This window comes from Macaca thibetana, chromosome 2, assembly GCF_024542745.1.
Source record: "Macaca thibetana thibetana isolate TM-01 chromosome 2, ASM2454274v1, whole genome shotgun sequence".
NCBI classification, from domain to species: domain Eukaryota; kingdom Metazoa; phylum Chordata; class Mammalia; order Primates; family Cercopithecidae; genus Macaca; species Macaca thibetana.
Window position 1 is genome coordinate 178,533,588 of NC_065579.1, and position 21,886 is coordinate 178,555,473.

Sequence of the window (21,886 nt, forward strand, 5' to 3'; positions counted from 1 at the left end):
TTCCTTTAAAACCTAAACCCTCTGTTCTCTGAAATACACCTTCACTTTACTCTGAAGGCTGCATCTGTTTGCTAATTGTTCATTGGAATAAAGCCTCTTTCCTCCAAATTACTTTTCAGATAAATTTGATTCACTGTATTCATCATGTTTTAATTTTATTATTTGCTATTGCATTGTATATCCTAATCCTGTAAATGACTCTTTTAAAACAGAATCTCCCTTTGTGTTTTACTCCTGCCTCTTGACCTTGGTTTTCTGAATTCATCACTGCTTGATGCTCTTGCACAGATGACACAGAGCATTCTGTGGTATATCATGGCACTTGGAATAAGTCTGTAAGTGACAGAGTTGATTGTAAATTATTGGTCCTTCCCTCCCCTCCCAGCAATGTAGTTTGCTGTTAACAAAGCTGAAGAAACAGGTATCACACAGTAAAAGGGAACGAAAAATAGCTTTATCTTCATCATGAAACTGCCAATTTTTAAGGGATTGTGTTTATACAAACAAAAGAGCTGAGACTTCTAAAGGTAATAGAGCAGGCTATTAACCTTGGGCTATATCTTTTGTGGTGCTAAAGAAAGTCAATTTGTTTCAAAATTATTAAAGTTTGTTTTTCTACCAACCTTCAAAAACAAGACTGCAGATAAACTTCATAGCATTTTTTGAAGAAAATATGTCTTTAAAAAAGAATCTGGATTCTCAGGTCAGCAGTAAAGCAAAGAAAATTACCTCTGAAGCAAGAACCAAACGGAGGTCACTAGCAATTCTCCTATATGTTTTTCCTAAAATTAAACTACAAATACTATAAATAATCGGTCATGAAACTTGAAGGAAATATTGCTTACCTAACATGGTGACCCCTGAAGTGACTTTCTAGATCAAAGGGGCACTTTATTCTCAGAAATAGGACACAAACAGCATGCTTGTGTTCAAGGGGAAAACATAAAGTACTCTAGTGTCATATAGAACCAACTAAAATGATTGTAGCGGTGAGTTAAAACTGTTTCCTTAAAGCAGAGAGTCAGGTTTTCTTAGCTAATAGGTTTCTCTGCATACTGAAACTTTAGTATTAATTTTTAAAATTTATGTTTGCTCATTTTTAAAACAGGTATTAATATTCATAGCACAAAATTAAAAGTCTACAAAAAGGTATTATAGAAAATAAATCTCCTTAACATTTCTTCCCCAAGCCATGTAATTCCCTACCCAGAGGCCACTTTTAATACCACCTTTTGTGTATCCTTTCAGAGAGATTCTATCTCATGTGTCAAAACAGGGATGCGTGGCACTACAAACTCAGCACTGTACAATCCAGGGACATTATTTATATGTATTAGAATGTAAACAATGCTTCTAAAGTGGTGCAATTGAGCTCTTTTATCACAGAAACATATTTACACACATTGTAGTATAAATTTCACCCTGTTCTGCGTTCTTTTCTCCCTCCACTTACAGTATTTCATAGTAATAAAGTTACCTCATTTTTAGTAGTTTTGTGGTGCTCCAGTTTATAGATATACTGTAACTTATTTAACCAACATTTACTTTATTTATTAATTGATCTAAATTGACAAAAATTGTCTATACTTATGGTGTGCATAATGTTTTGAGATAGGTATACATTGTGGAATGTCTAAATGAGGTTAATTAACGTATGCATTACCTCACATACTTTTTTTGTGGTCAAAACACCTAAAACCTACTCTCTTAGCAATTTCCAATATATTGTTTCTAACTGTCGTCACCATAATATACAACAGATCTCTTGAATTTATTCCTCCTGTCTGACCGAAATTTTGTATGTTTTGACCATCTCCCAATCTTCACTCCCTCCAGCCTCTGGTAACCACTATTCTGCTTTAACCAACTTTTAAGAAAGGGTTAGTTTTTCATATTTAAAGCAATGCTGCTATAAATTTCTTATACTATTTATTTCACATATACTGGTATAGCTATAGTATAAATTCCAGTAAGTTGTATTTCTGTCTCAAAGAGTATATGTATTTTCGATATTGAAAGTTACATCAAATTGTTTTAATAGAGCTTACCCACTTATAGTCCTACTGACCAACAGTAGAACATTTTAATTTTTGATCCTCATTCTGACAGGCAAGAAAGTGTATTTCAACAAAGTTTTAAGTAAAAATTATAAACCACCATATCCAGGAAATTCAGCAATCCCCAAAGGCAAGAAAAATAAAGATACATGCCTATGTATATAAAGAATTACATTTTAACTTACAACTTTACAATTTACAAAATTTTACCAAAAAAGTAAATTATACATTTTAAATATATGCAATTAATTGTACAACAAATATACCTCCAGAAGGTGTTATATGAAAAAAAAGAGAATATTCTATAAAATGGTTATTGTAAATATGGCATTTTATGTAAGAGAACTTACTCTTATTTGGCTAGTCCAGAGTGGCCTTGTGTCTCATCTTTTACCGAGCTATCCTGGGCACGTTTTCATTATTGAAGAAGCAAGAGTCACAGTAGACTGAGACTTTTTCAAATTCCTGCTTGCATCCTCATTTCTAACATTCTACGCGTTACAGAAAGTCAAATGGACGGGAGAAAACACCGCACTCCCAAAGGGAAGAGTGAAGAAAAAAATGACCAAAACAAACTACCCGCTTATTTTGAGGCTGACATTAAAGGACAAGTTTTACAACCATAATATGAAATGGGGGAATATGTTTATGCAGAAGTCTAATATTTAATTCACATTAATTTAAAATCATAGTGACATGATGTATAGTTACAAATCGAGCATACAAATTACAATTGTTCATGGAACTAAGAATTGAAAAAAAAATTACTCCATCCAATCTAAATAACTAACAAAACTTCAATTTGTATTTTTTTCTCTCAGATTAAAAAAAATCAAATGTTTAAGACTATGTCCTTTTCTGTAAAACAACTGTTGATTTATTCGGACATTTTTCTATTGAGATGTTTTATCTTTTACTCACTGAATTACTTTGCGAGCAAATTTATCTAATTCCTTCGATAAGGATAACAGCCTTTTCTCTAGGAGTTTCAAGCATTTCATTTTTCATTGTATTATTTTGATTTTAACTGTGGGATTGTGTCATCTGAAATGTTTTACTCTTTTGAAGTCTTATTTTACAGCTTTTGATGGGTTTTGGATCTGGGTCAAATGCAGAGAGGTATTCTCTAAGTTGAGAATATAAAGAAAATCTCAACTATTTTCAAACATTTTTATGACATTTTTGACTTTAAAGTCTTTTCTTCACTCTGACTTTTTAAGTAAGATCTGTTGTAAGTATCCAGTTTTACTATTTTTTTTGTATTTCTATTTGTCCCTGAAATTTATTGAATTATGTATATTTTCCTGACATTAATGAGATGCTTTTAAGTATACATTACTTTTAATACATTTGAAACTATTTTCAGACTTTTTAAATTGACATTTTTCAGTATTCTTGTGCCATATAAAAATATTACCATGAATTTGTAGTTTAGTATATAGTGACAACCATTCTTACTACCACTTTCTTTTCAGAAAGGTCTTTTTCCTCTTAAGTTTTTCAAATGAATTTTGTGATTCCTTCCCTACTTACCCCAATTCAGTTGCGTTGTTGTTGTTGTTGTTTGGTATTTATATTGAGATGGAGTTTCACTCTTGTTGCCCAGGCTGGAGTGCTGTGGCACAATCTCGGCTCGCCACAACCTCCCTCTCCTGGGTTCAAGCAATTCTCCTGCTTCAGCCTCCCGAGTACCTGGGATTACAGGCATGGGCCACCACGCCTGGTTAATTTCGTGTTTTTAGTAAAGATGGGGTTTCTCCATGTTGGTCAGGCTGGTCTCGAACTCCCGACCTCAGGTGATCCGCTAGCCTTGGCCTCCCAAAGTACCAGGATTACAGGCTTGAGCGCATGAGCCACCATGTTAAGAGGTGATAACGTGCTAGCAGCCCTCACTCACTCTCGGTGCCTCCCCGGCCTAGGCGTCTGCTCTGACTGCGCTCCAGGAGTCCTTCAGCCCGCTGCTGCGCTATGAGGGCCCCTCTCTGGGGCTGGCATAAGCCCGGAGCAGGCTCCCTCTGCTGGCGGGGAAGTGTGAAGAGAGAGGCGCAGGTGGGAGCCGGAGCTGTGCACGGCACTCCCTGGCCGGTGGCGGTTCCAGGTGAGCAGCTTGGCAAGCCCCGCACTTGGTGCTGCCGGCCAGCGCCTGCTGGGCTTCATTGGAGGCTGAATCCAGTGCGTGGACCACTGTTCCCTCTTTGCGGGATCCTTGGCCATGATAGCAGGTCTCCCTCTCTTTCTAGCTTCTCCTCTTTTCCTCTTGTGTGGCACAAGCTCCCTCTGGGCTGCCAGAGTGCCAGACTAGGTGCCCTAAAGTCCCCCAGGAATGCCAGTGAGAGGTGAAGCAACCTGCCCTTCTGTGGGGGTGGGAACTTGGACAACTTTTCTGTCCAGCTAAAGGATTGTAAATGCACCAATCAGCACTCTGTCCAAACAGACCAATCAGCTCTTTGTAAAACAGACCAATCAGCTATCTGTAAAATGGACCAATCAGCAGAATGTGGGCGGGGCCAGATAAGGGTATAAAAGCAGGCCACCGTAGAGTCAGCATCTTCAACCTGCTGGCATACCCTTCCATGGTATGTAAATTTTGTTCTTTTGCTGTTTGCAATAAATCTTGTTGCTGGTCACTCTTTCAGTCTGTGTTCCTTTTAAAAGCTGTAACACCCACCGGGAAGGTCTGTGGCTTCACTCCTGAGGCCAGAGATATCACGAACCCACCAGAAGGAACAAACAACTCCAGAGGCACTGCGTTTAAGAGTTGTAACACCGCAAGGGCTGCAGCTTCATTCCTGAAGTCAGTGAGACCACAACCCACCAGAAGGAAGAAACTCCCCACACGTCTGAATATCTGAAGTAACAAACTCTGGACACATCATTTTTAAGAACTGTAACACTCACTGTCGGGTGTGCAGTTTCATTCTTGAAGTCAGTGAGACCAAGAACCTACCAATTCTGGACACAACCCCGAGCCTCGAATTTTTGAATTAGACAATGATCGTTCATAGAACAAGATAGTGGAAGAGAAATCATTATAACAACTCTTTCTATTTAGATGTTCTTCTATGTGCCCCAGCAGCGTTTCAAACAAATCCTTATATACACCATCCACATTTCTTACAAAGTTTATTTCTGATTATTTTTGCTACTTTAATACTCAATTTTTTTTACACGGAGAATAGTGCATCAAATTTTGTGTACAAGACACTGTTCAACAACAGTTGAAATTTGTAATTAGAAGATAGTCCTCTGATAACCAGTGCTTCTGCTTTCTTTATCACACAGCACCATCATTTCCATGCTAAGAAAAGCAAGTATAATTATTCCTATATTGTTGATTTTTAAGAAGTGATAAGTCATTTTTTAAAGTTATACATGTTAGTGGAGCCCTAATAAATAGACTTCTTCCCTAGTAAGCATAACTCTAGTAACAGTTAAAAAGAAGTTTCCTAGAGCAGGGAGACAAGGGAAGAAAGAAATTTCCTAGAGCGGAGAGGCAAAAAAGGGAAGAAGGAAAAACTCACAAAAAGAAGGAAAAGGATAACTATCCAGTGAAATTTTGTCTTTTTTTTCTTATGTGTGCAGAAAAAATAATTAGAATAAAAAATATTTTTTTCCTCAATTTCTACATACAAAATAATTATATGATTAGAAAACTTAGTCATCCCAGTTCAAACGCAGGAAACAAGAATACATACCTTCCCAAAAAATGCAATTTAGAGTAAATAAAGCATATTGACTACTTAATGATGTGCTAAGTACATATGCTTCAAATACTCATAGTGACTCATTTTTAAAAATATTTTTAAAACTCTTAGTTTAAAGAACTGAGAAGGTGATTAAGTCATCTTAGGACATCATACTAAGGGTCTCTGAACTAGAACTGCCACACCTAGATTTTATTATATTCTAATATACTTGATTTACCATATATTTATACATCTATCCGTTCATTTATTTTGTGGTTCTTTTTTGCATGTATATCAGTACATGTTATGCAAAGTACTTCATTGTGCATACTTTTATTAGAAATCAATATTTGTACATGCCTCTTTTTCTTTTGAACAAATGATGAAATAATTAGTTTGATGAACAAAATCGTAACCTCCAATCAAATATGAAACATCACCATCACCCCAGAAAGCTACCTCATTTTCCTTTGCAGCCAGTCCTTACTCCTAGAGGCAAACACCATCTGATTTTTCTCTACCATATTATTAGCTTTGCCTGATCTAGAATTTCACATGAATGAAAGCATACACTATTTAGTCCATTCCATAGAACTTTTTTCAATCAGTGTAAGGCTTTTCAAGATTCATGTATGTTGTGTGTGTTTCCATAAATCTTCCTTCTTGTTGAATATTATTTATTATTTTTAGGGTGTGTATGTGTGTGTGTGTGTGTGTATCTGTATATATACACATCACCATTTGTTTATTCATTCTTCTGTAGATGAACACCTAGAATATTTCTAGTTTTTATTATAATTAGAGCTGCTCTGAACAATTTTGCAAACTTTTTTGAAGATAAAAGTTTGCATTTTTCTTGATAAGTATCTATGATTAGAATTGATCGTGTAACTGCAAGATAGATAGTCCGACTACCCACTGCCTATACAAGAAAGTCAAAGTAACAAGAGCAAGGTATGATAAAAAGAGTGAATTTTTAAATCTGTTGCCAGCAAGGGTAATATGACTGGAATCCTTTCCAAAAATTGCCACTTTCCAATTTCTGGAGTGAGGGCAGGGGTTTAAGGAGAGGGGCTTGGAATACAGGAGAGGCAAGGGGGCTAGGAGGTTCTGGTGGTGGGACTTGTTCCTCTGGCTTATCTTGAATTATTGTTTTATCTAGTGAAGGGACTACACCATCTTGGGCCCAACCAGGTTACAAATCAACTGCAGTCAATTTTGCAGTCGATCCCTAGCCAAAGGTGAACTAGATGAACTAGGTGAACTCTGTTCTGGGAAGAGAGTTCTCCAGGTGTCTGGTTCATGTCAGGATTTGGCCCCTGAAGCTTTAAGGAAATATGCGACTAGATAAGCGAACATAGTGTGAGCCTAACAAGCATCCAGGTAAATAAATGTGCATAAAGCATGGAAGCCTAAGGTGGGAAAAGGAATGCAGTGAAGTTTTAAAACACCTGAGAAGGCTATATTTCCAAACGAAAATACACATGTAGTTTGTCTCAAAGCTACATCTTGAGACTGGGGAGAAAGGAAGAAAGATCAAGTATTAAACCAAGGTTGGAAGCTAAGCTGCTCTGTTACAATTGGTAGTTCAACCATTGTGGAAAACAGTGTGGCGATTCCTCAAGGATCTAGAACTAGAAATACCATTTGACCCAGCCATCCCATTACTGGGGATATTCCCAAAGGATTATAAGCCATGCTGCTCTAAAGACACATGCACATGTATATTTATTGCAGCACTATTCACAATAGCAAAGACTTGGAATCAACCCAAATGTCCGTGAGTGACAGACTGGGTTAAGAAAATGTGGCACATATACACCATGGAATACTATGCAGCCATAAAAAAGGATGAGTTCATGTCTTTTGTAGGACATGGATGCAGCTGGAAACCATCATTCTCAGCAAACTATCGCAAGAACAGAAAACCAAATACCACATGTTCTTACTCATAGGCGGGAATTGAACAATGAGATCACTTGGACACAGGAAGGGGATCATCACACACCGGGTCCTATTGTGGGGAGGAGGGGGGAGGGATAGCATTAGGAGATATACCTAATGTAAATGACGAGTTAATGGGTGCAGCACACCAACATGGCACATGTATACATATGTAACAAATCTGCACATTGTGCACATGTACCCTAGAACTTAAAGTATAATTAAACAAAAAAAAAATTGGTCATAGTGTAGTCATAAAAGATTACACCATGTTACACTCCCACCAACAATGGATCGGAGAAAACCCAAAGTAGTACAATCTAGAGTAACAATTATAACTGCCATCCTGTGTGTATATTTTCCAAGTCCACATGCCCGAACCCATTCTTGTTGTTCAGTTCGTTATTCCCACATTTCAATTTTCTCAGAAAAGAAATCCTGTGAGCCTAAGTCCTAAAGCTGGAAAGCCCCCAAAGAGAAAACTACTGCTTGATGTTTCTTGTCCATTGCTTCTCAATAGGTTGCAGTTTTGTTCCCCAGGGGACATTTAACAAGGCCTGAGAAAATTTTTGACTGCAATGATTTGGGACAACGTGCTGATAGCATCTGGGGAGTGGAGACCATGGATACTGCTAAATACCCTGCTACGCATAGAACAGCTTCTGTACATGTGAATAGTGCAGTCTGAAAAATCCCAGTTTACTGTGATTATTTCTTCCTAGATTTCTGTCTTAACATGCCCTTTTCTCAGAAAGAATGACGTTAAAAACATTGACTGTTTCAGGAAATCGTCCACTCCCCACCACACAAACCATCATACATTGGAGGAAACAGGATTTAGTTTCATTCTTTGGTCCCCAGGGAACTTAATTACTTCAGAAACAGTCCAACATCTGTACATTGGGGGTCCTGAATTAATACCAATAATTGTATTTAGTTCTTTTTTTTTTTTTTAATGTTCTCAATCATGAAATAAAGAATGGGCCCTTTGAACTCTCTGTAGCTCCCTTTGTTTTAGCTCTTCTTGTACTGGAAACAATTGCATATAACATTTAGAGCACACTCTTCCCCCAATTCAGTTTTCAAAATGAAAGAATTGGGTACAACAATAGAAAGATATTGACAAAACGAAGAAAACAGACTGAAGCTTTAAATTTGTATTATTTACTCCATTTAAATAGGGACCGCATAGATTTTCTTTTTCCCAAAGCGAGTAAATCTGGTTATAATCCTTTGTATAGACTAATCAAGTATTTTTTATCAGAAAAAAAGATGAGTGCATTCCAAGATGAGTTTTGGTATCCTTACTCTTTAGGACTTCAAACTGCCTGACAATATGTGCTAATTCCTGATCCAATTCAATTTTGTGAATCTGTCTTTGGTTGGTGGGAAAGGTGTTTTGACTAGAAAATAGATGTGCCAGCCATACCCTGCTATCTAACAGACATTCTGATTCTCCATGGTTGGTATTCTAGGAAAACAAACAGGGTATCTCTGCAAAAATGAACTTGCAACTAGGAAACTGGATACTGAATTCTTTCCATCAGAGAAATTAATACAGCATATAGCAGCCTGATGCCCTGTCCTTTTAGCTGAAACTCTCTCTCTCTAGTTTACTTAAGAATCAACCATTCAGGCAGTTAGGTTCTGCTAAATACTCTGTTAAGAGTGGAAAATAAAACTTTTAGGGGCTGTACATCTAAAATCTCTTCTCAATCCCTAATTTTGACTTCTGGTGTTTTTGAAAATGGCTTCACAAAACTAATTTGAGCCTTCTCTGTAGCTTTGCCCTTTTACTTCCAGTTTGATAACTTGATTCCAGATGTTTATCTTGATTTGTTTGTTTATTTGATAATTTACTTTGGAATTTCAAACCCTAGTGCATGACCTGTTTTCACTTAACCACAGCTAAGCTGTAAAGTGACCAGCAACTTTCTTCTAAATTGTTATTTTTATTCTAAGATCAAGATTCTTTTAGTGCATATGTTGCTGATGTTACTTTACAACAGTATTGATTACATGTAAGGCAAATATAGAGTAACTTGGGTGTTAATAAATATATCAATTTTATCTCATAAGAGTAAGAAGTAAGATTATTGGTTTTAGGTACTGTCAATTTTATATTCAATCTAGTTTTTAATTTGCCAGGTCCTTCTTTGTTTTATTATGATTTACAATCAACTAAGAAATATTGACATAAAAATTGATAATTAAATGCAAAAAATAAGTACAGCTTTTTCTACTTAAAGTGATTTTTTTCTTAAATTTTGCATTAGAAAGGAATTTGACATTACTCATTGCATGTTGCTAGCATCGTTAGAGGAAGGCAGCTTGATTAACAATTGTCAGTCTCTACTTTTAATTTATAATCTGACAAAAGAGTAGGTGAAAATTAAAAGAAGTTTTTACAGTAGATTGCCTTTTACAAAACAAAGGAAAATACTTTCCACAGTAAGGATGATAACCCAAGACACAAGTATTTTTAGCAACAGGTAACTAACATGAGACTTTTCTCCCTGGAGCAAAATAGATTCCTGACCAGATAGGATAGTAATGAACTTCAGATTGAAGACTCAAGGGAATCTAAAATTAACTGCATATAATTTTCATACCTGAACTCAATCTTAGCAATTAATTAGTTGAACACAGAAGACCTTTAACAAAGGATACTAGCAAAGGAATCTAAGAGAGAAATAACGAATATTTATTTGTAGTCTTTTATACCTATTGTTTGTATTCTAAAATTGCACTCATAAAATAAATCCAATATATTTAATGTTAAATGATTAGTAATTCACTATGTGGGAACATTAAGTAAAGGTACAATGTATGTTTTGTACATTGTTTCTATTCATGACAACATATTCACAAAATAAATGATAAGCATTTCAAAAAACACATAATAATTATGATGAATAACTATTGTTGATTGCTTACTTCACACTTGGCATTGTTCTAAATGCTTCATGTGTATTCATATTCATTTTTCACAAGAACCCTGGTAGACAAGAACAATTACTACATAAAATTTACAAATTAGAACACTGGAAATCACAGACATGGAATTTTGACAAATTCTGATATTAAGTTTTGTTATTTACACAATGAAGGAGTTTATTTGGAAAACTTGTAATTTCTAATATAAAATGGTATTATTTAGATTATGTTGTTTTTCTGTTATTTGTAAATAACAGAAAGTGGTTATTTGTAAAGTGGTTATTTTAAATAATTTAAATTTCAAATAAATAATTGTTCTAATAAAAGTTTGAGGAATTCAATTTTGAAAATAATATTTTGTGTGAATCATGGTAATACAGTGCTTTACTTAATAAAGATATTTAATTTCTAGAATGTGAATCTTACTTTTCACAGATTCAGTTTTAGAATTGGTGATTAGAATAAATAAGCACTAAGTGACAGTGATATCTTACTTTTGGCTCTACTACCTAGTTAACAATTTTATTTTTTTGCTGTAAATCTAAGGGTACAAGTGCAACTTTGTTATATGGATCTATTGTGAAATAATGTATTCTGGGATTTTAGTCTATCAACCAAATCGTGTTCATTTCACCCATTAAGTAATTTCTCAACCTTCACTACCCCTCCCACCCTTCCATGTCTCCAGCGTCTATTATTCAACACTCTATGTCTATGCATATACCTTACTGAGCTCCCACTTATAAGTGAGAACATAAAATATTTGACTTTATGTTTCTGAGTTGTTTCACTTAAAGATAATAATCTCCAATTCAATCCATGTTGGTACCAAAAATATAATTTTATTCTTTTTTTGTGGCTGAGTAGTACTCCATTACATTATTTGGGGTGTGTGTGTGTGTGTGTGTGTGTGTGTGTGTGTGTGTGTGTATAATTTGTATAATATATATTATTCCATACATATATACACACATGCATGTGTATGTATGTATATATATATGTGTATGTATATGCTGTTTTAGGTTGATTCCATATGTTTACTATTGCGAATAGGGCTGCCATAAACATATGAGTGCCCAGATATCTTTTTAACATAATGATTTATTTTCCTTCAGATGAATATCCAGGAGTGGGATTGATGGACTGAATTGTAGATCTGTTTTTAGTTCTTTGAGAAATCTCTATTTTTTTATAGAGGTTGTACTAATTTAAATTCTCATCATCAGTTTATAAGTGTTCCCTTTTCTCTGCTTTGTCACCAACATTTATTTTTTGACTCTGTAATATTAATTTGTCTTTCTGACTGGTATAAGATAGTATCTCATTGTAGTTGTAGTTTTCATTTCCCTGATGAGTAGTGACATTGAACATTTTTGGATATGCATGTTGGCCTTTTGTGTATCTTCTTTGAAAACTGTCTATTCATGTTCTTTGCTCATTTTTTAATGAGGTTATTTGTTTTTGTTGTTATTGAGTTGTTTGAGTTCCATATAAACTAAGTTATCAGTCCCCTGTTGAATGTATAGTTTGACAATATTTTTTCCCATGCTGCAGGTTGTCTCTTCACTTTCTTGGTTATGTCTTTTGCTGTGCAGAAACTCTTCAGTTAAATGAAGTCCCATTTGTCAATTTTGTTGTTGTTGCTGCTTTGCTTTTGAGGTCTTAGTCATATATTCTTTGCCTAGATCAGTGTCCAGAAGAGTGTTCCCTAAGTTTACTCTCAGGAATTTTAGAGTTTCAAGTCTCACATTTACATCTTTAATACATTTTCAGTTGAGTTTTGTGTGCGGTGAGAATCAGGGGTCCAGTTTTATTCTTGTGCATATGACAATTCCATTTTCCAAGCATCTTTTATTGAAAAGCATGTCCTTTCCACAGTGTATGTTTTTGTTGACTTTTTCAAAGATCAGTTGGCTGTAAATACGTGAATTTATCTCTGGGTTCTTTATTCTACTCCATTGATGTATGTGACCGTTTTTATACCAGTACCATGCTGTTTGGCAGCTATAACTCTGTAGTATAATTTGAGGTAAAGTGAAGTAGTGCCCCCTGTTTTGTTCTTTTTGATTGGATTGCTCTGGCTGTGTAGGCTCTTGTTTTTTGTTCCATATTAATTGTAGGATTTTTTTTCTAAGTCTATAAAGCATGGCATTGGTATTTTGAAAAGAATGGATCCAGAAGATTGTTTTGGGTAGTAAGGTCATTTTAATGATATGAATTCTTCCAATCCATGAGCATGGAATGTTTTCCTATTCGTTTGTGTCATCAACAATTTCTTTCATCCAGGCTTTTTGGTTTCCTTGTAGAGATCTTTTACATCCTTGGTTAATATAGTCCTTGTTATATTATATTTTTTGTAGCTGTTATAAATGGAATTGCTTTCTTGATTTCATTCTCTGTTTGATTGTTCTTGGTATAAAGACATGCTAATGATTATGTTGATTTTGTGTCCTGAAACTTCGTTAAATTCGTTTATTAAATTTATGAGTTTTGGGGAGGAGACTTTAGGATTTTTTATTTATACAATAATATACTCAGGAAACAGATATAATTTGGCTTCCCCTTTTCTGATTTGGATGTTTTTCATTTCTTTCTCTTGTTCAATTGCTCTGTTTAGGATTTCTAGTGCTATGTATGTCGAAGAGGAGCAGTGAAAGTGGGCATCCTTGTCTTGTTTCATTTCTTAGAGGAAAGACTTTCAATTTCTCCCTATTCAGTATTACGTTGCCTGTGGGCTTGTCATATATGTCTTTTATTATTTGAGGCATGTTCCTTCTATGCCTAGTTTGCTGTGATTTCTTATCATGAAGGGATGCTTAAATTTAATTTCAATTTAAATTTAAATCTTATTTTTTGCATCTATTGATATCATATGTATTTTTCTTAATTCTGTTTATGTGATGAATCACATTTATTTATTTGTGTATGCTGAACTATCCTTACTTCTTGTAATAAAAGCTGCTTGATTGCAGTGTATCTTTTTGATGTGCTGTTAGATTTAGATTGCTGGTATTTTATTGAGGATTTCTGCCTCTGTGTTCATCAGGGATATTGGTCTCTAGATTATTTATTTGTTGTGTCCTTGTCTGACTTTGGTATCTGGTGAAAATGGCTTCACAGAATGAGCTAAGGGAGGATTCCCTCCTTCTCATTTTTTGAACAGCTTCAGGAAGACTGGTACCAATTCTTCTTTGTACATCTGGTGGTATTTGGCAGTGAATCTGTCTGATCTTGGGCTTTTTGTTGTTGGGAAATTTTTAAATTATTATTACTGATTCAATCTCACTTATGTTATATTAGTCTGATCAGGATTTCTATATCTCCCTACTTCAACCTCAGGAAGTGGCATGCTTCTACGAATTTAATCATTTTCTCCAGGTTTTCTAGCATATGAGCATATACTTGTTCATAGTAGTCTTTTATATGATGATCTTTTGTTTTTCTGTCGTGTCAGTTGTAATGTTTCCTTTTTCATTTCTGACTGTGTTTATTTGGATCTTCATTTATCTTTCATTGGTCAGTCTAGCTAGTGGTCTATGAATTTTATTTATATTTTCAAAGAATCAAATTTTCAATTTTGTTGATCCTTTGCATTGTTTTTGCTCTCACTTTTATTTTGTTCTGCTCTGATGTTTGTTATTTTGTTTTTTCAATTGTTAAATTTGAGTTTGGTTTGTTTTTTGTTTTTCAAGTTCCTTGAAGTGCAATAGATGGTTAATTTGTGATTTTTCTACTTTTATGATGTGAGCATTTAATGCTATTAACTTCCCTCTGATCACTACTTTGTGTTGTATCTCACCAGTTTTGGTATGTGTGCTTTCATTTTTATTATTTTTTAAAAATGTTTAAGTTTCTGTTTTAACTTTTTCATTGACACAGTGATCCTTCAAGAACATGCTGTTGAGTTTTCATGTATTTGTATAGTTTCTGACATTCCTTTTGGTATTGATTTCTAGCTTTATTTCACTATGGTCTGAGAAAATACTTGACATGATTTCAAATTTTAAAATTTATTAAAACTTGTTTTGTGGCATATATGTAATCTATCTTGGAGAATGCTCTATTTGCTGTTGAGAAGAATGTATATTCTCTGGTTGTTGGGTAGAATATTTTGTAAGTATCTGTCAGGTTTATTTTGTCTACAGTCTATAATTTATATCCAGTTTGTTAGTTTTCTGTCTAAATAATACATCTTGTGCTCTGAGTGGGGTATTCAAGTCCCATACTATTATCGTATTGCTACCTCTTTAGGTGTAATATTTGTCTTATGAAACCAGGTGATCTGACATTAGGTGTATATATACTTAAGATTATTATATTCTCTTATTGAACAGATCCCTTTACCACTGTAGAATGTCTTTTTTTTTTAAATTGCTATTAATTTGAAGTCTGTTTTACCTAGTACAACTATAGCCACTCCTGCTTGGTTTCGGTTTGCATTTGTATGGAATATCTTTTTTCATCCCTTACCTTCAGTCTGTAAGTTTCTTTACCAGGAAGGTCGGCCTCTTCAGAACAGCATGTAGTTAGTTCAGGTTTTTAATCCATTCCATCTATCAATATATTTTTAGTTGATCATTTAAGCTATTTATGCTCAAGGTTAATCTTGATATGTGAGATTTTGTTAATGTCATAATGTTTGGTAGAGTTCTGTCATGATATCATTTGACATGTTTTTTTATCCTCATTTGTGTAACTGTTTTATAAGACCTATTTGTTTTGTAATTTGTGTGTTTTTATAATGGCAAATATTGACGTTTTGTTTCCATTTTAGAATTCCTTTGATCATCTTGTAAGAACAGTCTAATGGTGATAAATTTCTGAAGTGTTCTCTCTGGGACTTTCTTTCTCCTTCATTTCTGAAGCTTATTGTGATAAGAACAAGCTTATTATGGTAAGATAAGAATAACCATGCCAACCATGAACTTATGATGAGATAAGTTATACTTACCAGGTATTACAATAAGATAAATTCATGGTTGGCAGGCATTTTCACTTTAAGTAACTTGAAGATAATATTCTGAACTCTTCTGGCTTGTAAGCTTTCTGCTTAGAAGTCCATTGTTAATCTGATGGGGGCTTTTTTTTTTTAGTAATAGGTGACTAGATGCTTTTTTCTTGCTGATATTTGGATTTTTTTTTCTTCATCTTGTTTTACACAGTCTGGTGACTATATATTATGGTAAAGTCTTTCTTGCAATATATTTATCTGGGGTGTGTTTTTGGGGAGCCTCTTGTGTCTGGGTGCCAAATCTCTTGCTAGACTGGGAAAGGTATCATCAACTTTTTTTTTTTTTTTTTTTTTTTTAGATGGAGTCTCACTCTGTCACCCAGACTGGAGTGCGATCTCACTGTAAGCTCCACTTCCCAGGTTCATGCCATTCTCCTGCCTCAGCCTCCCGAGTAGCTGGGACTACAGGCTCCCGCCACCACGCCCCAGTAATTTTTTTTTTGTATGTTTAGTGGAGACGAGATTTCACCGTGTTAGCCAGGATGGTCTCAATCTCCTGACCTCATGATCCACCCATCTCAGCCTCCCAAAATGATGGGATTACAGTCGTGAGCCACTGCGCCCGGTCAACTACGTTCTTAAATAGATTTTGTAAGCCTTTTGCTTTTTCTTCTTCTTCAGGAATGTCAATAATTTGTAATTACAGTCACTTTTTATAGTTCCATAGTTCTTGACGGCATTGTTCTTTCTTAATTTTTTATTTTTGTCTGATTGAATTAATTCAAAAGATTTGTCTTCAAGTTCTGAGATTCTCTCTTCTACCTGATCTAATCTATTGTGGAAGCTTTCAACTGTAATTTGTAAGTCCTTCAATACATTTTTTATTTCCAAAAGTTCTGTATGCTTTTTCTTTTTTCAATATGTATTTTCTTAGTAAACTTCCCATTCGTATTCTGAATTGGTGTTCTCATTTCTTTGTAGTGGCTTTCAGATTTCTCTTGCATCCCATTGAATTATTTAAAATCAACATTTTGAACTCTTCATCTGGCATTTCTAAGATTTATTTTTGGTTAGAATCTACTGCTAGTGTACTATTGTGTTCTTTTTGGAGTGTCATAACCCATTGTCTTTTTTCTGTGTCCAGTATTATTCTGCTGAATTATTTGCATCTGGAGAAAGTCACTTCTTTTTATTTTTGAATTTGTTTTTGTTTGGGCAGGTCTTCTGCTTTTTATTTTCTCCTTGAGGCTGTGACTATGATGTGTGTTGAATAAGGCTGTTTGGCTTTGCTTCTTAATATGTTTAATGGAGAAGACTCTGTATAATTTTGTTACTTATAAATAGCCTTCATGTGGTGGCTTGGCATGCCATTTAGCTGAGTGGGTTCACTCCCTCCTTGGTAGCAAGTTACTATGGATAATAATGGTAGCAGAGGTATCAGGAAGCTTGTCTATTTTCTGAGCACTGTGCACTAGTGTCAACAGATGTAGCAATGAATTTTGTGAGTGGACCGCCAAGCCAGTAGGTAGAGCTTGGAGACGACAGCCAGATGCAGTGGTGGCAGTATAGTTTATACTTAATCTTTGTTAACAAATAGAAGTATTCATGTCTCAGGTGATGAATTGGGCTGTGAAACTCTCAGTTGTCTGGAACATATGCTCTGCATCTAAGGTGGGGGTGGGGCAAAGATGGCAATGGTTGGGTTGAGCAAGACTTCACTGGGACCCCAATGGTAGGTGCAAGTGTTGGCCCTGACAGGGGTCAGGGAGCAGATCTCAGGCCCCTGGAGAAATGCCCCCATGACGAGGAGAGCAGCAATCAATACTGTGCCAAAGTTCCAGCCCGGGTAAAAAAGGGCAGTCCTAGCTTCATAGCCAAGCAAGAAAAACTGAGAGCCACTTTGCTCTCATGCTCCAGACCCAGGGGGTTGCCCCAGGGGCCCAACTCAGGCAGTAGGTCATGATAGTCAGTCAAGTCACATTCAGTTTGCTTCAATCTATGAAACTGCCCCAGGTTGAAACCATGCCTCCCAGGCAAATCTCCTCCCACTATAATCCCAGGAAGGAAGGTGCCCAACTCCAGCACACCTGGTCTTTGCCCATGCTACACTTGCTTCCCAGTTCTGTCCATGGAGGTCCCTCTCCTGCTTGATTGAGACCAGATTGCCAATCCCTTTCCTGAGACTCTCAAACCGGTGACTGCCACCCTGGATAGCTGACAGGTTCCCAGGCAGACTGATATGTGCTAGGATGAGAAACGGCTTCCTTGTATCAGTGCCTATGTCTGGAAGTATACGTGGGACACATCCCAGGACTCTTCCTTCTCACAGTTTCTCTGCTACTCCTCAAGTTAGATCCAGGGCTTAGGAATATCAGTGAGCTTCCCTATGGCCTGGAATGCATGGTACTCAGTGGAAAGTTGGATCACAGAGGGACACTCACTCACTCACGCCTGTATTGGGGCTTCACTGACAGTTCTCAGCCAGGCCTTTCCATGCATCCTGCCAGTCCAGCTTCTTTCCCCCATAATTTGAAATGTCCTTTGCTTCTGTTGAATTCCTGTGCTCTTTATTAGATAATAATTCACACTGTGAATCTCTACACATCACTTTGATTCTTCCAAGTGGGTGAGGGATACTAAAAAGCCTCTGATTTGCCATACTGGAAAAAATAAAAAATAAAAAAACTGCACTTAAATTTAAGCAGTAGATATGTTTTATAGTTGAGACTATTTTTAATATAATTAAAAATTAAAATAGTCATCCACAGCAACTTTGTATTAAAAATCCCAAAACACTGTTTATTAATATTGCAACTGCCTTATGTGATTTCTTTTTTGATAAAATTTTACCTTTTCAGTTGAAAAGATCCTCAGTTGTTTTCTGCCTATTTATATTAAGGACCAAGGACATTTCAGCTGTCCTCTCTGTAGAGACATATGCTGGAGGAAGAAGAAGAGCAGGAGGGACAAGCTAAATGAAAGTTACTATTACTCTGCCTGCAGTTAACTGTTCTTGATTCTATGATTATCTACCACCAACTAAGAAAACAAAAATCAGAAAGAAACATACATTATAAATTATTAACATTACACTAACCGATAAGGATTTTGTTGTATTCACCTCTAACTATTCCAGCATATCCTTAAAGTAGGTTTTTCAGGTTTTAATTCTCTTTTTGGATCTTCTTAAGCAGCTTACTTTGCAAATATGAGCTAGTAACTCAATATTCCCTTATCATTTTAAAAAATAAATATTTTATGCAAAAACGAAGATAAATACCAATATAACAAACACTTGTATCAACCATAGAATTTAATAACCAAAACATTGTAGATATAACTGAAGCTTCTTTTGCTTATACTTAATTAATCTCAGTACCCCACAATGATTCCAGAGATAACTACTATTCCAAATTTAGTGTCTATAATTCCTAGTATGTGTTAATTGGAAATATATGTATAAACACAAAGAATATATGGTATTTGAAAAATATATACAGTATTATTTTGCATGCCTGCAAACTCCAAATAAATGGAAATCTGATGTATATGCCTTTTTACCTCTGACATTTTCTTGGAATGTCATTGTGTTTTAAGATCTTTCTCATTTTACCAATAATGCTAGTTTAATTGTCTTCTGGATTACATATAGGAATCTACTCCAATACAAACATTTTTATGGTAGAACTTCTCTAGGCTATATATCTAATAGTATACTTTCTGGGTTATAGGATAGATTCAAGATTCATATTAATACTTATTACCGAATTGTTCCCCCAAATGGTTTTTTTTCCCTTTATTTCTTTTCACTTCTGTCAGCAATATTCCTCTGCATCAAATCTGAAATTTTATTTCCATGAGTAAACTCTTCTTTTTGGTTTGAAGTGAGTAATATAAAACGGTATCTTTTCATTACTTTAATGTGTATCTATTAGACTACTTAGCTTTCATGTAGCTTCAAACATGTATTGGCTACTGGAACTCCCTCTATAAGTTGTTTGTTGTTATGGGTTGTCTTTTTTTCCTATTTGGATTTAATTAATTTTTACAACTTAATTATTTATTTTAGAAAATAACCCTTATTTCTGAGATATTGTTATCTATAAATGCGCATGTGTAACTATCAATATAACCATCTATGTATAACTTCATCAACTGTAACTATTATTTTACAAATCTGTTACTTTTCACTTTTTGGGGGCTGGATGGCGTGGAACGGGTCTTGCTCTGTCACCCAGGCTGGTGTGCGGTGGCACGTTCTCCCTCACTGCAACCTCCACCTCCCAGGTTCAAGCAGCTCTCCTGCCTCAGCCTCCTGAGTAGCTGGGATTACAGGCATCCACCACCACACCAGCTAATTTTTGTACTTTTAGTAGAGGCGGGGTTTCACCATGTTGACGAGGCTGGTCTTGAAGTCCTGACCTTAGGTGACTCACCCACCTCGGCCTCTCAGAGTGCTGGGATTACAGGCATAAGCCACGGCGCCCAGTCACTTTTCATGTTGTATTTGGTGTTTATATTTTAATGTACTGTTATTCTCTTCAGAGCCTCTTTATGTAGATAGGGTATCTGATATAATTTTCAGGTATTTCTTATTCTAATGATACCCGTGTTTTGACAGTGATGAAAATATTAATGTGAATTAAATAAAATTCCTATTATTTCAGGATTTGGACATCAATCATTGCTCCATTTCTTCTTGTGCAACAAACTCCATGGTAGCTCGCAGAGCACTTTGTTTGTTATTTCTTTCATTCATTCACCAAACATATGGGAAGAAATAGAAGAGGGGTCAGAGCGAAGCAAAAGATAAATATGGTGACTTTCAAATTCATTTGCTATGACATGTTTTAACTTGAATTATAGAATCAAAATGATAGCATTATTATTACTGGTGGTATACATGGGAATTATTTGGAGCCATTGAAAACGACACCCCAGTGGCTCACACTTGTAATCCCAGCACTTTGGGAGGCTGAGGCAGGAGGATTGCTTGAGATCCGAAGTTCAAGACCAGTCTGGACAACAAAGTGAGATCTCATTTCTACAAAAATATAACAATCAAAACCTTAGCTGGATGTGGTGGCACATGCCTGTGGTTTCAGCTACACAGGAGGCTTAGGCAGGAGGATCTCTTGAGCCCAGGAGGTCAAGGCTGCAATGAGCTGTGATCATGCCATTGCACTCTAGCCTGAATGACAGAGTGAGACCCTATCAAAAAAAAAAAAAAATCCCCCCCAGATATATCCCCCCACTATTTCTCCAGATAGTTGTTAGCTTAATACAAGGTAACTGGAGTTTGGGACACTCTGTGGAATAATAAAAACTAACTGGCCATCTGCATGGGTGGGGAGTTCGAGAGGAAATTACTGGACATCACCTCAGAACACAGACACTCCAACAAGTTTTTGCAGGTTTACTCCTTTCAAACACAATCTTTAAGGCTGAAAATATCTAAATGTTTTCTTCACTTGAAAAATTAAATCTACTTCCAAAAATAGGCTGAAGATGTTCAATTATACTTTGTGACTTAACTTTTATTGTGAAGGTTTTTTCTTATGAGGAACAAATATTATTTCTTAGATAGAATGTAATGAAGGAAAAAAGAAAGTTGAAGACCAGACTGATCCAATCACAATATTTTATTTGAATAGTTAGCTAAATCAGACCTATTTTATTGTTTCACATATTACTATTATTGGCTATAAAAACATTTCTGTTCATGTAGCAATTTGATACTTAGAACTAAGAGTATGATGATAAGTGCATAGCATCTAAGTCATTATTATTTTCAATGATTTTTTTCTTGCCTATATTCAAAAGCATTTTATAATCACAAGTAATTTTTTTTGCAACAAATGCCGATGATTTCAAATTCCTCTTGTAAGTTGGGCCTTCAAACTCTGGTTCTTACTTTTCTAACTGTGGGTCTCACTCTATGGTCTTGTCTTTTGTAAAAAAAATTGTCAGCTCATACAACAAAACTAGTGAGATTTAAATGCAATGTTGCATTTGTTTTGTGTTCGTATGTATCCATAATTCATTTTATGTAACAACTTTAACTTGCAATTTGGCTTCTTTGAAATCTTTAAAAAGAATTATAGAAATGTTAATTTGAAATTGTTTAGATCATCTATCAAAAAAGGAAGTAAATAATTTATAGGTTGTTTTTGTCTGTAAATATTATGCAGCCTAGGGAAAGATCTATTTGCAGTTGAAGGGAGTGCAAATATCTTTCAAGCATGAGTGAATCTAAGTTACTCATAAGAACATAATGTGTTTGAATTTAGGTGGATTTAATTTACTTGTCT